The following is a 13,865-nucleotide window of genomic DNA, read 5'->3' as shown; positions in this document are numbered from 1 at the left end:
CCCTGTTGCGCCATCTTTCTGGAGAACCCTGGAAGTGGGCATGCATTCACCCCCAACCCCCACCCCAGCCTGGGTACAGCTGCCCCCATGGGCACTGGCCACATGGGAAGGTGTCACGCAGGCTTCTCCACATCCCTCCAGCACCCGGGGATCAGGGGCCCGGCGCTGTCACCTTACAGGTGAGACAGCTGAGGGAGACAGCAGCTTCCCCAGATGACGGGTCTGGGTGCAGAGTCCCTGCTGACCGTGCTGTAGGTCTAGCGGCTTGGTGTGCAAACCATGAGTCTGTCTCTGTGCGGGGCCGGATGCGGGGCCTGCTTTGGCTGGTGGTGTCTGGAAGCTAAGGGTGGAGCCTCTGTGCCCCTCCCTCCCCAGGCCACCGCTTCCTCCACAGCTCGTCTTCCTCGCACGACCCGCGGCTGACTGAAGGGGTTTTTACACGGTGCTTCTGGAGGCCCGGAGCCTCCTTGTCTGCGCGGAGTGCGAGTGTGCACCCTCCCAGGGCAGGGCTTCCGCGCACGTGCCTGCCTGGCGCTGCGTGTTTCTTGTCTGTGCGTGCTGGTCCAAGGGGACCTTTCTGGTGACCCATGGCTTCCAGACCCACCACCCTCCCCAGAGCTCCTGTGGCGGATGGGTTCTTCTTCCCACCATCCTGTGCAGGCCCAGGGGTCCCGGGCATCAGCTCCTGAGCCCGCGAGACCCCCAGAGCACAGACCACACCTCTTGGGCCAATGCAGGGTGGCTGCCACAGAGAGGGTCCCCTGGCCGTCCACACCCACACTCGGGCTCTGGTGCCCCCAAAGCCCCGTCCCCATTATCACAACCCACCTGCACGTCTCCTGTGGGCTAGGCTGCAGCGGGAGATCCAACCATCCCCACCTGCCCCCTGTCCCGCGGCCCCAGGCCACTCCCTCCTCACTACATGGGCTCTGGAACCTCCTTGGCTTGGTGCTTGTCCCCTCCCTGCATCCCAAACCCACACAGGGCCGTCTGCTGCATGTCTCACGCTTGAATCCCAGCAGCCTGAGTTCCTCATTCAGCTCTGGAGCGTCGGGGTAGAGAGACCTGGCTCCTCTGCGGGCAGCAAGAATCAGGGGTCGTGTGGACCGGGTGTGTGGCACCGGCTGGTGGACGGATGTGGTGGACGTAGTGAGGCGTGTGTGAGCGCGGGGCCTGGCGGGGACAAGTGAGAGTCACGGTGGTCGTCCGTGCCGGCCGATGCCGTGTGGCCAGCCGCGCATCGCTCACACTCTCCTGGGCAGGCGGTGTGGCCAGGCCACGGCCCACTGATGAACCCTGACTGAGAGCAGCGGAGTCGCATCTACAGTGGGTGTAGGGAAGCCAGTGAGTCTGCTCCACTTTCTCTCTCCTTCGGCTGTGACCTCGGTGACCTCCCACGGGAGCGCAGGGGCCGGTGCACGGAAGGGCCTGGAAGACACAGACACTCCTTTTGGACATGATGGTCCAGAAGCAGGCTTCCGTTGTGCCCGGCCGTGGGGGCTGGGCTGGGGTGCTGGATGGCGGTCCCTATGGCTGAAGCCGAGGCTGAACGGCCCTCCCTTCTGAGGTTCTTGCTGGGATGCGGGAGCCGAGGGGAGCGAAGCTCCCTGCCCCTGCGGTCAGGCCCCCGTTCAGGACACCCGGGGATGGATTTCCCACATAGCCATGTGCTGTGTGGCCTCGCCCCGGAGACAGGAAGACTGGTTTACTTAAACTGGATCCTTTAGCTCCTTTTTCTGGGTAATGTGAAGAGGGACCCCTGAGATTAAGTTAAAAACTCTCTCTCTCCACTCACACTGGACATCCAATCTGCAAGCTTGGTTTTTCTCAGGCCCGGCTCTAGATTTGATCTCTGCGGGATGCCTAAAAATGCATACTAAAGATTAATATTGTATATCAAGATATACATAATGACATAATAATAATTGATGTATTTTAAAACATAAACTAGTGTTTAAGTTTCTTGGTAAAGGAACAATTCCAGGGACAGTCTGTGGTTTCGTCGGCATCTCTAAAGGACCTATAGCATCAGATGCTGAGGAACTTGGCTTGACGTGTGTGTCCTGACATTTGGTTCTTCCCGGGCTAACGGTGATCAAACCAGTGAGGACACAGGTCACGTGAGTTTGAGTGATGCCAGGTGTCCAGCGTGGCACATGGCTGTCTGCTCCCGTGGCCAGGCAGCCTCCCTGGGGCCTGTGGGGAGAGCAGGTGCTTGCTGCCCACCACCCTCTGCCACAGGTAGGAGACTCCAAGCCCAAGGAAGACAGCAATTGGTTCCCGAGCATCCTGTTCACAGGAGGCTGTGGGTCCTGTGTTGTGTGTGAGCAGCTAGACGAGCCATCCGTCCACACAGAGCCGTGAAAGACCCGCCGGTCAGTAGGGTTAGACCGATCGCCAGGTCACAGCCTGAGGAGGCACCCGAAAGAGCTTTCCAGGGGTTCCTGGCCCATGGGTTCATAGAGCTCCTGAACCCAACACTGCCTTCAACAGAACAGCTGGGTTCTCAGCTGTTCAAACGGGCAGGATCCGCCCAGCTGGAAGGGTGTATTTCCTCACCATGTGAGCGTGTTATGTCAGCCGCAGGGGACTAAGGTTGCCGAGTGGGGACACAACGGAGTGTGCTGACGGCTGGGCTCACCTGCCTGTTCCGGAGGTGGGCACCGCTGGTGATGACCCGAGGAGGGAGAGGTGACAAGGGAGTGCTCAGGCAGACTCCTCATTGACAGAGACCGCACACACCGTGCGATGCTCTGCTTTATCTTCAGTGTGGGCAGGTAACTTACTCCTTTTGGATCGAGGGCCTTTCTGGTTTTGACGTGCTGCGTGGTGTAGCCAGCAATGGACTGCTAAAGCTTCCTTCAGCCATCTCCTGTACCCGTGGGGGAACGCTAATCTAGTGTCACTCCATACGTTAACATACGACTGCACCATTTCGTGCAGACACGTCTACGTGGACACATGGAGGTCGGCTCCATCTGTCTCATCTCTGTGTTTTAAATATTTAACACAAAGAGTGCAATGTTATGGGAAAAGTGACTTAAAATCTAGACACTTTGGTCTGAAGAAATAGTTTTGTCTGTTTATGTTTAACTTCTCTTATTTTTAGCAAAATGATAAAAGCACACATGCCCAGCTCTGCAACCCCCTCTGCTGTTCTCCTCTCTGTGTGACACAGCGTCATGGACAACCCTTGGGTTGTCTGTCCCTGCAGCGCTAGTTTCTCAGTGATGAGGGGAAATCGAGTTACTCGCTCGTGTGCCTGTGTGTGCGTGAGTGTGCACATGGGTATATGTGAGAATACGTGTGTGAATGCGTGCCTGTGAATGTTGTGTGCACATGTGCATGTGTGAATATTGTGCATGTGTGAGCATGCATCAGTGTGTGTGAATGTGCATCTGTGTGCATGTGTGTCAGTGTGTGTGAATGTTGTGTGCACATATGGGTCCGTGTGCATGCATGAAGGAGCATCACTGTATGTGAATGTGCGTGTGCGTGTGTGTGCATGTGTGTGTGTGTGAGGTGGGAATGTGCTGAGGTGAGGCCACGCCAGCCACAGACACATGATCCAGAAATGGAAGCAGCCTCCTGAAGCCATGGGAGAGTCAGTCCTCAGCACGAGTCCTGCACAGGGATCACGTGCCTGTTGCGAGTCCCAGCACCGGCACCTCCGTGGTGTTTTATCTTGTTCTTGCAGGAATGCCTGCAGGTGGTGCATCCTACCCTTCCAGCGCACGAGGGACAGCTGGCGGTGGTGCAGCCTGAGGACCCAGCAGCCCGCGGAGGACCCAGCCCACAGTCTTAGCGGCACATGTCCTCCACCTGCAGGCTGGGCTACCTGGGGCCGGGCCCTCCCACCTGTTCCTGAGCCTTCTTCAGGCCGGAAGCAATCCTGCCTTTGCCCTGACTCCTGGGCCCCACCCCGTGCTTGCCTCCCCTGTGCCTAGAACCTGTCTGTGCTTCAGCACAGCTGGCCCTGGCTGCCACACATGGGATCCCAAAGCTGCTAGGGCATTTGGGTCATTTCCTTAGCCACCCAGCTGGCTGCAGGTCTCCCGTCACCTGGCTTCCCTTTCTTTTCTCTAAATTGGCTCTGGGCAACATCCGTCTGCACAGGCACATCACACACACACCCACACACCCATGCACACACACGGACAGGTGCACACAGAACACGTGCATCACATGTGCACATGCACACACTCATGCATACCCATGAACACGTGCACACAGAAGGACACATGCATCACACATGCACACGCACACACCCATGAATACCCATGAACACGTGCACACAGGACACATGCATCACACGCGCATACACATGAACACATGCACACAGAAGGACACAAGCATCACGTTGCACATGCACACACCCATTCACACACATGAACACGTGCCTATAGAAGAACACATGCATCACACATGCCAAAGCACACACTCACATACACTCACACACAACACTCAGAACACACCTGTAAATGCTCAAATGCATACACATGCACACTCAGATCCACAGACTGACGTGGAGTGGCAGGACATGCACCTGCTGTGTTGTGCGCCCCTCAGGGCACCTGGGCTTCACAGAGACTCTGCAGATGTAATGCCCGACAGGCCTCCAGGCACCTGGAGCTGATTCTTGCTCCAACTGTCCTGCAGCCGGGGGGAGGCAGCTCTGGTGCAGAGACCTGCAGAGGCAAACAGAAGTGCCCACTTGGCTCGGGATGCCTGGACTAGTTCACCAGTGAGCAGAAGGAACAAGAAGCACCCTGGCACGGGAGGGCTGGCCAGGGATCTGATCCAGGGTCTCCAGGATCCCAGACTGCCTTTTGAGGGGGAGATGGCTCCACTGAAGGGGGGTGGTGACACCAGCGGAGCCCCAGGAGAGGGAAGGCAGATGTATGGGCTGTGTCAGACAGCGTGTGGGGTCTTGCCTTTTAGAGCTTGAAAACCAGATGGTGAAAGGTAGCATGTAAATGGAATCCTGTACAATCATTCCAGGTCCAACACCGGATGAGGAACGAGGATGAGGTCAAGCCAGATGTGGTCCCCCCCCATGTCCTGCGAGAACTGAAGCCCTGGGGATTCGAGGCGGGGGTGCCGCTCACTTGTTCCCTGGTGAGTGTGCACAGAAGAGCACCCGATACCTTACTGCTTCACGCATTCTACTGGACACCTGCCATGGGCTGGGCACCACGCCAGACGAGGGGCACGCAGTGGCCAGCACACCAGGACCCCGGTGCTCCCGGTGGTCAGGCCTGCGGAGGGAGGCTCAGCTGTGGTCTAGGCCTTAGGCATGAGGTTCAGGAGAGGTGGGGATCCTGCCCAGCTGTGGCCGGTCCCCTCGCAGGGGACGCTCAAGGTCCTGCATTTGGTAACTTGTCTGTTTCTTTTTCCTTTCTCCTTAGAGGACGAGCGGGAGATGACGAGACTATGGGACAAAACCAGGCCACTGTGGAGACAATCGAGTTCACCAAGAGAAGGTTGTGCTGAACCGCTACGTGGCTCCCCAGGCCACTGACCTGTCAGCTGCTCCACGAAAGACCCAGAGCTGCCACTTAGTCCTGCCGCCATGTGATTCCTAATGAGGATTTTATTTCACGGTAGCTGGCGAGAGAACCAGGTTGAATCCTCTCAGCTCCTTGGCAGCATTAGTGGAGGTTTGCCGCTGTGCTACCTCAGAGCTGGGTTTACAGACGAGGCCCAACATCACCTTGCCCGCTTCCGTGTGGCCAGGCAGAAACTGGCAACGTGACTACCTTTCAGTAAACTTCCCACACAGTCCTTGCCAATCGAGGCAGTCAGAGGAGAGTACCTGCTGGATGCCACAGGCGGGGCCTCCACCTTCGACATGGCCTCCCTCCTGGTGTGTTGTGTGTCCCCCACACACTCCCTAGTGAATGAGTGAAGGGGGGCCACCTTCTGCTGCACGTAGAGCGAGGATCCATGGTGGAGAAAGGGCTTCCTAAAGATGAGCGTCATGCTGAGTTCTGACGAGAGACCCTGAGCCCGCCAGAATCGGGCCCAACCTGCTGTTCTAGAAGTCAACGACTGTTAGTTGGCTCAGGCAGGAATTTGGCACCCTCTGGGTTATTGGGACATAAAGATGAGGAACCCCAGAGAACCGGAGTGAGGACTGGTTGCTCTGCAGACCAGACTCACTCTCTACAGCAGCAGCTCGGCTTTCTCAGGGGGCCTGAGGACGGGAGACTTTGTCAGCCACAGTGGAGCCACCCTCTTCCCCCGGGTCAGTGCTCTCCCTCTCTCCAGGGGCCTCCGGATGTTTCCAGGGTGCCAGCCAGAACTTATCCATTCCTCCAGCTGTCCACCGACGGGGGGCCCACCACACACAGCAGCACACTGCACCGCACCACACCGCACCACACCGCAGCACCCCTCACAATACCATACAACACCTCCCTAACCCTCAAACGACATACCACAACTCACCACAACTCACCATACCTCACCGCACAGCACCACATAACACAACACCACACAACACCTCGTAACACATCTCCACACAATACCTTACCACACCTCACAACACCTCACAGTACCACACCTTACCACAACTCACCACATAACACATCAGCACACAACACGTTGTAACACATCACCATACCTCACCGCACCGCACCGCACCACAGCACACTCACAGTACCACAGCACACCACACCACACATCAGCCCCCACCCTGTACCTCTTCCAACCCCAGCCCAGCGGTGCACTACCTGTGAGTCCATGCTGGGACCACCAGGGTTCCCCAGGAGGGGGTGATGGCAATCCACCCAGCTGGAGGAAGAAACAAATGTTTGTTTGGACAATTTGCATCCGCTCCTTCATACTACTTCTTCAAACTGGATAAAAGAGAACTCTGTATAATATACACAGAAACTCCTGTTACTGGCGCAATCTTAAATATTTATACTGCGTACAAACAATGCCAAGGAATTCCCTCCAAGCCATATATTGACTTAATAAACATGGGGCCATTAGGTAGTGTTTGTCTTAGTTATACATGACAAGTTATTGATTATAGTAGAGTGAAATCTGAAGGCCAGGATTTTGCAAGATCAAGATTTTTATATACAACATGCTGTTGGATGTGGCGGCCATGATCAGCTGGGAGGCTGATGCACTGCACTGTTAATCTCAGAGGCCACAGATGTGCAGACTTCAGGAACCTGGGGCCTCCCTCTGCAGCTGGACATGGAGCAGCCCAGCCTCGTGTGTGTGATGGGTGCCTCCTGTCCTGCGGCAGGATTCACCTCGCACACTGGGGCTGCTGAGGGACCCTGAAGCACCACCTCCCACGTGTCCCCCATCAGTGACTTTCTGGATTCTTCACAGAAAGAATGGGGACAGAACAGCTCCTCTGCTCTGCACGCCCCACCCCCGGCCAACTGCACCCTCAGTACCATTTCCCCTGCAAATTCCCGTATCTTTAAGAATAAAAAGAAAGCAAGCACAGCTTAGCTTCTTCCCACAAAAACGTTCAGATATTTCTGAAGTACATGTTTCATTTTAATATTATTTATCTCTGGGAATAAAGAATAGCCCCCAACAAGCCAAGAGAAAAAACAAACGCCTTCTCACTCTCCAGTCCCACTTATAAAGTGGTCTCCCAGACGCCTCATGCCACCTCCAGGTTCTTAGGTGCTGGGTGACAGGGCTCGCAGGCTGTTGATTTTCGAAGTAGGTTCACACGGCCCTACTGCACGGTAGGTTCTGGAGAAATGTGAACGGATGACGGCAAAGCGTCTCAGTGAGGAACACAGGGGCAGGAAGAAATAAATGCACGTAGGTGAAAGTGCCTGGATTAAAACAATCTGTGACAACCGGCCTCTTCTGATCTTGCTCACCGAACGTGAGGACTTTGGCTTGCAGCTGGGGGAGACGTGTGTGCATGCGCGATCGAACACGACCACACCCTAGCACCCCAGGAGCCCTGGGGGCTGTCCTGTCCTGCGGGCTTTGGGGGCAGCCACGAAGTCTGCTCCTCACGGAGCATGTCCGTGCCTCCGCCCGTCACCATCTGACCCAATGGGTGTTGCGCCTGCTCGCCAAGGCCCCGCTGTGCGCGTCCCGGAACTGGCTGTGATGGGATCACTTCCACCTCGGAAAGTGACAAATGTTTTAAATCAAGGCTCTGTCTCCCTTTCAGACAGCAGGCTGTTGAACACTTACTAGCTCCTCACTGCATCTGACTGCTTGTCTTCCCAACCATGGAGTCATTTTCCTCTGCAACCATCCATTTAATCCAACCGTTACGGTAAGGCGGATCTGCTTGAAAATGATCAGGGGAAGCCGGGGAACTGGGCAGAGCAGGAACTGACTGACACGGGACCCAGGCAGAGGGCTCCGAGGGCAGAATCCCACCGGAGTTTTATGATTTTTCCTTCTCCATTTATTTATAGCTGCTCGTCCACACCTAATTGACGTGAGTTTTCAGTGAATTTTCCCCTTGCGGTCTTTTCAAAGCGTTCATCTTAGGTTTTTGTGGACAGAATAACTCTATTTTAGTGCACGTATTGGATCAGAATGAAGCTTACCTAATTAAATTATGCAGTTATACCAGCAAGCCTGACTGCAACAAATCTCGGTGCTCTCGCTGCGCACATAGCGAGGCTGGTGGGACAGAGTGTGCGTCCCCTTGGGCGAGGAAGGCCTGCTGGGCTCCGGCGACCGGGACACGAAAGCCTCTGTGGCCGCGTTAGGGCCTGCGACCTGCTCCAGGCTCTCCTCTGCTTTCTTGGGATCCCTTGGGCACTTTCTTAGCTCTGGGAGAACCTCCCTCCACGGAGCCGCAGTCTGCCAAGCCTCACACTCTCCTACAAAGCTCGTGAGTTGCTGGGAGGGAGGTGCGTGAGTGTGAGCTGCTGAGAGCACCTGGGGCCAGGTGCCTGCGCGCCCCAGCTTCAGAAACAGTTTGCGGCCCACAGAGGAGCCCCGCCTTCCCCAGCGAAGGGAGGGGGCCCACACTGGGCCGGCTGGAAAGGCTCCCCGGACTCTTAAAGTTGAATGATACCAGGAAAGAGAAATTAAGTCTTGGGTGGATTTACTCTAATGTCAAGGGGGCCCAAAGTAAGTACAAAAGGAGGCGCGTGCAGTATACACCTTAATCCTGGAAGGTTACAAACTGAGTCCACAAGCTGTTAAATAAAATATTCCTGTCTTTCTACATTGAGAACTAGAAATTCACAGAGAATATTAAAGATGTGTAAAACTGTGGTTATTATTTGATAAAAACTGGCAAAATATCAAAGACAACTGAATTCAATTATTATTGTGTATGTTTGGGTAATCTGTTGATGGGTTGTTAATGTTTCAATTATATAAAACTAAAGGCATACAAAATTCATGAGGTCATATAGTTTGTCAAAACGATGTTGTTAAAAATCGAGATTTTCCTATTTATATTCTATTGCCATTAAAGATCTAATCTATGATCAAAAAGTGTACTTCCATTTATAATGTCCAAAATTGAGTACATAAACACCAAAAAAGAAATTAAATATAAAGAAACAAAAAATTTTAAGTTCTTCTGAATATGCAAAATTATACTGTAAAAATAGAGGCAATGCAAATTAATCATAATTAATATCAAAATTTAGATTCAAATTTATTTAACTAAAGCTACATTTTAATTTAATTTTTAAAAATTTCAATTAGATCTTATTAAATGTTTTGGAAAATAAAACTTCATAATTAGCCATCCAGAATTGCCCATCTAGTGGCCAAAGTGTTGGTATCATGCTTCATTCATGTGGCCCTAGAACTACGGATTTGAGTACCAAATTGTTTATCTTGCCTCCTGATCCTTGGCTGTCCCGTGAATTGTAGTAAACACGGAACCAATTCCTGAGTAGGTCATTCCGGAACCAAAAACAGAACCCAGAAGAACAAGGAGATGGATTCTTGGTGCTACCGACAAATAACATTCTGCTACGTAGGGATCTACTGTTTTCGGCGATATCCAAGTGGACAGACCTAACACCTTCATTTTTCTTTTCTTTCACCCGACTTTTTCTGCAGCTTCAATCAGTACTTCCCCAACCACCTGGGGTGAAGACTAGAGTTTTCAAAATCTTATTTTCTATTTGTTGTTCGCTTTTGAAAAGTACAATAAAATGAGTTCCTAGGAAAATGAAATAAAAAAGAAATGCAAGCTCCCGTTATTTGTCGGCTTTGATAGACATAAAAGTGCCTTCTCAAGTGTCCGAAGCCATTCCCCAGGGTCTGCTCTCAGTATCCGTGGTTCTCTGCCATGGTCCAGTGGGCAGTGTCCACCCTGTGGTGGGACGCAGCCGCCTTCATGCGGGCCACGGGGTGGCTGCTCCGGGCCTTCAGCCTGTTCGCGAGGGAGCGGGTTTCTAGGGTTTGGGTTGTGTTGGTCTCGACCCTCAGTGACACAGGCGGCCACGTTCTTCCACACACATATGTCCGGTCCCGAGTTCGTGACCTGTGGAACCCCCACCCAAGTCGCAGGCTCCTGCCCATGCCGGCACCCCATATATCTGTGGGGTCTCCCTGCCCCTCTCTAGCCTTTGGCCACTGGCTTCCCTGTGTCCCTCGGAAGCTGCCTTTGTGTTGAAAGCTCTGGCACATGGGACTGCACCCCACGTGACCCTACACGGACAGGGGGGTGGGGCGGGGATGTGACATGCCGCTCGTTCACAGCTGGGCGGCCCTGCGCCAGGCAGGCCTCATGTTCTCAAGCAGGAGAGATGCCCACTCTGAGCCACCTTCCCTGGCTGTCCATGCCTTCCTGGGAAGTGTGGCCCGTGTCCCCACCCAGGGCGGGGTCCTCCGGGTCACTCCAAGCTGGCATTTTCATTTCACTTCTGCCGATGAATCTCACTAGAAAGATGCTCTCCTCCTGCACAGTGGTTCAGAGTGAGAAAGCCCAGAGGTGCAGTCACTTTTTGTAAACCACACTTCCATCTACAAGAGTGAGTACACGTTTGCCTGCGCCTTTTAGGGAATGGGCGCTCTCGTTTCCAGGGCATAGACAGCACGAAACCACCAGGAGTGCCCGCGCCATGGATGGGTTTGGAATGTAGAGCGTCTGCGGCCCGGCGTGGAGAACACCCACTTCCTCTTTGGAGTCAACGCTGCTCCGAGTGGTGTCTGGGGTCCAGCTTGCTGAAAACCCAGCAGAGGTAACGGTTTCATCGGCATGTACTTGAAGACAAGGTGCCTGGCTGAGCCACTGGGTGTGGCAGATTTCTGCAGGCACGCATTGTCTCTGGCTGACGGGGAGGGGCAGACAGTGAGGAAGGGACCGTCTTATTCCGGCACCAGCTCCCTCCACCTACGCTGTGAATCCGAGGCCACCTGAGCGTCCTGCCGCCTGTGCTCTTCGGCCCCCACTCAGGATCCATGCCAGCATCCTGCCCTCATGTGACCCGAGGAATTCCTGCCCCTCCTCCTGACAAGGGGCGGCCATGAAGGACAGAGAAATGGTGTCTCTACATTGGCATCTTTTTGTATATGCTAGTGGAAAAATGTAGCTTGTATTTAAAATAAAAGAAGCATGTTTTCTCAGAACTGGGAAAAAAATCCCCAGATGGCATTGCCCAGATGCACAAATACCCGTTATGTGTTTTAAGCCTGTTCCCTGGTATGCTTCCTAGAAATGAAGCTTGGGCTCTGGCGCCGAGCAGACCTGGTCGGAAGCCTACAGTGTTCCCAGGCTGGTGCTATGATCTTGGGGACCACTCATTTCGAGTCCTTGGTCCTGGGGTGGGCTGTGTCTGCACTGGCCGCGCAGCGGGTGGGGGTGACGGGGCCTTGCACTCAGGTCTCTGCCCCGACTGATGAGCTAAGGGACAGCAGGCTGGACGCTTCACTCTGGGTTTTCCTTTGCTGAATGGGGTCACTCCATTGCAGAGTATTTGGGAGGATTCTACACAGAAATGTGTGCAGAATGGGACCTCAACACAGGGTCGAGGCCCTGATGGAGACGGGGAGGGAAGACCTGAGGGTCTCTTTATGGTGATAGGGAAGCTCAAGCACATAGCGCTCACTAAGTCCTTCTCCCCTTTCTCTCCACCTGGTTAAACGCCCAGTTTACGGGCAGGGGTCCCCAGGCCTGACGCTCTCAAGACTAACCACCAATTATTTATAACCTACAAATACCTCCTGGATTTCCCATGCTCAAATGCACGTGGAAAGTCATTCTTAATTGTTTTAATAAATGTTTATTGCATGCCTGGTGTGCGCTAGGACCTGGGGGTATGAAGACAAATAAAAACCGGCTTGTGCACAAATGTCTGACTCCCATGGCGAGTGCTGGTCAGATGCTGTGGGAGAGAGAGGCCCCCAGGAGCTTGCCACTGGCCCACGCCAGTCACTCTGCCCCTGGCCTCTCTCCAGCGGGAACGGTCCTCTCGCGGGGACCCTCGGGGTGACAGTGCCACCAGGAGCATGGGACTGTGAGCAGCGTGACCAGGGTAATAGCCAAGGGATGAAGCCAGAAGCTGCCCCCTTACAGGGGCTCCACGGGCCGAAATATGAACGGTTCCGGAAGCTTTATGCTCCCTGGTGTTTTTTATGAGTTCATAAAGTGAATCTTCTTTCAAAAAAGGATGTGTTTAGGAAGCTAAACTGTTCGCTTTTTTGAAATGAATGATCTATTTTACAGAGCTTAAAAGTATGTCCAGCCCGCCTGCAGTAAATCCTTCCCTGGTCGTAATGGATAATGTAAGCAACGTGGCTGCCACTTAAATGGGGCTGGGGGGCTGGTGGGGGCACAGCCAGCACCGTTTGAAACGCCTCTGTCATTCTAAACAGAAACAGATGTCTGAGCGTAGAAGTCATTCTTCAAACAGTAGATTAAAACATCTGTCAGGAGGGCCTGGAGGGGCCCGGCCAGCAGCAGCCGCCACAGCTGGGCCTGCCAATCACACGCTTCCAGGGGGCGGTGGGTGCACAGAGGGGGCCGGGAGGAAGCTGCATGCCCTGTCCCCTTTCAGTTGCTCTCGATCTCACTGTCAGGATTCAGAGTGTCCTGCTGGCCGGCCCCTTTCCACCGCCCCGCCCCTGTCCACTCCCCCCACCCCTGTATACCTCCCGGCCCCTATCTACCCCCCCAGCCCCTGTCCACCCCCAGCCCCCGTCCACCCCCAGCCCCCGTCCACCCTCAGCCCCCGTCCACCCCCAGCCCCCGTCCACCCCCAGCCCCTGTCCACCCCCAGCCCCTGTCCACCCCCAGCCCCTGTCCACCCCCAACCCTGTCCGGCCCCAGCCCCCCGTCCACCCCCAACCCTGTCCACCCCCAGCCCCCGTCCACCCCCAGCCCCCGTCCACCCCCAGCCCCCGTCCACCCCCAGCCCCCGTCCACCCTCAGCCCCTGTCCACCCCCAGCCCCTGTCCACCCCCAACCCTGTCCACCCCCAACCCTGTCCGGCCCCAGCGCCTGTCCACCCCCAGCCCCCGTCCACCCTCAGCCCCTGTGCCACTGGCCTCCATGACCCTGCCGGCTTCTCTTGGGTCTTTGTGCTCTTTCTTGGTACTCAGGGCCCCCTGTTGCTGAGGCCCTGAACAGACTGCGCTCCTAGTGGGTCTCTGTGTCCCTGGCCTTGTGTGGGGTCCCTGGGGGCTCAGTCCTGAGCACGGTGACCTTCTGGGACAGGGGCCTGGCTTCATCACGTCATGTGCCAGTGTCTTAGAACCACAGGAAAAGACAGCAGGCCCCGCCTGTGGCCCAGCACGAAGGCCAAGATTCAGGGGGTCAGGGCAGGGGTCAGGAAAGACGTGTGTGGGGGTTGCTTGGACCAAAGATGCCCTCCTTTCCCTGTCTCCGGCCCCTCCCCCAACACAGCCCCTCACCGGCCAGTGTGCCCTCGGGCCACGGCGGG

This window comes from Zalophus californianus, chromosome 7, assembly GCF_009762305.2.
Source record: "Zalophus californianus isolate mZalCal1 chromosome 7, mZalCal1.pri.v2, whole genome shotgun sequence".
NCBI lineage: Eukaryota > Metazoa > Chordata > Mammalia > Carnivora > Otariidae > Zalophus > Zalophus californianus.
The sequence above is the reverse complement of the archived record's forward strand: the minus strand, read 5'-3'. Positions refer to the sequence as shown.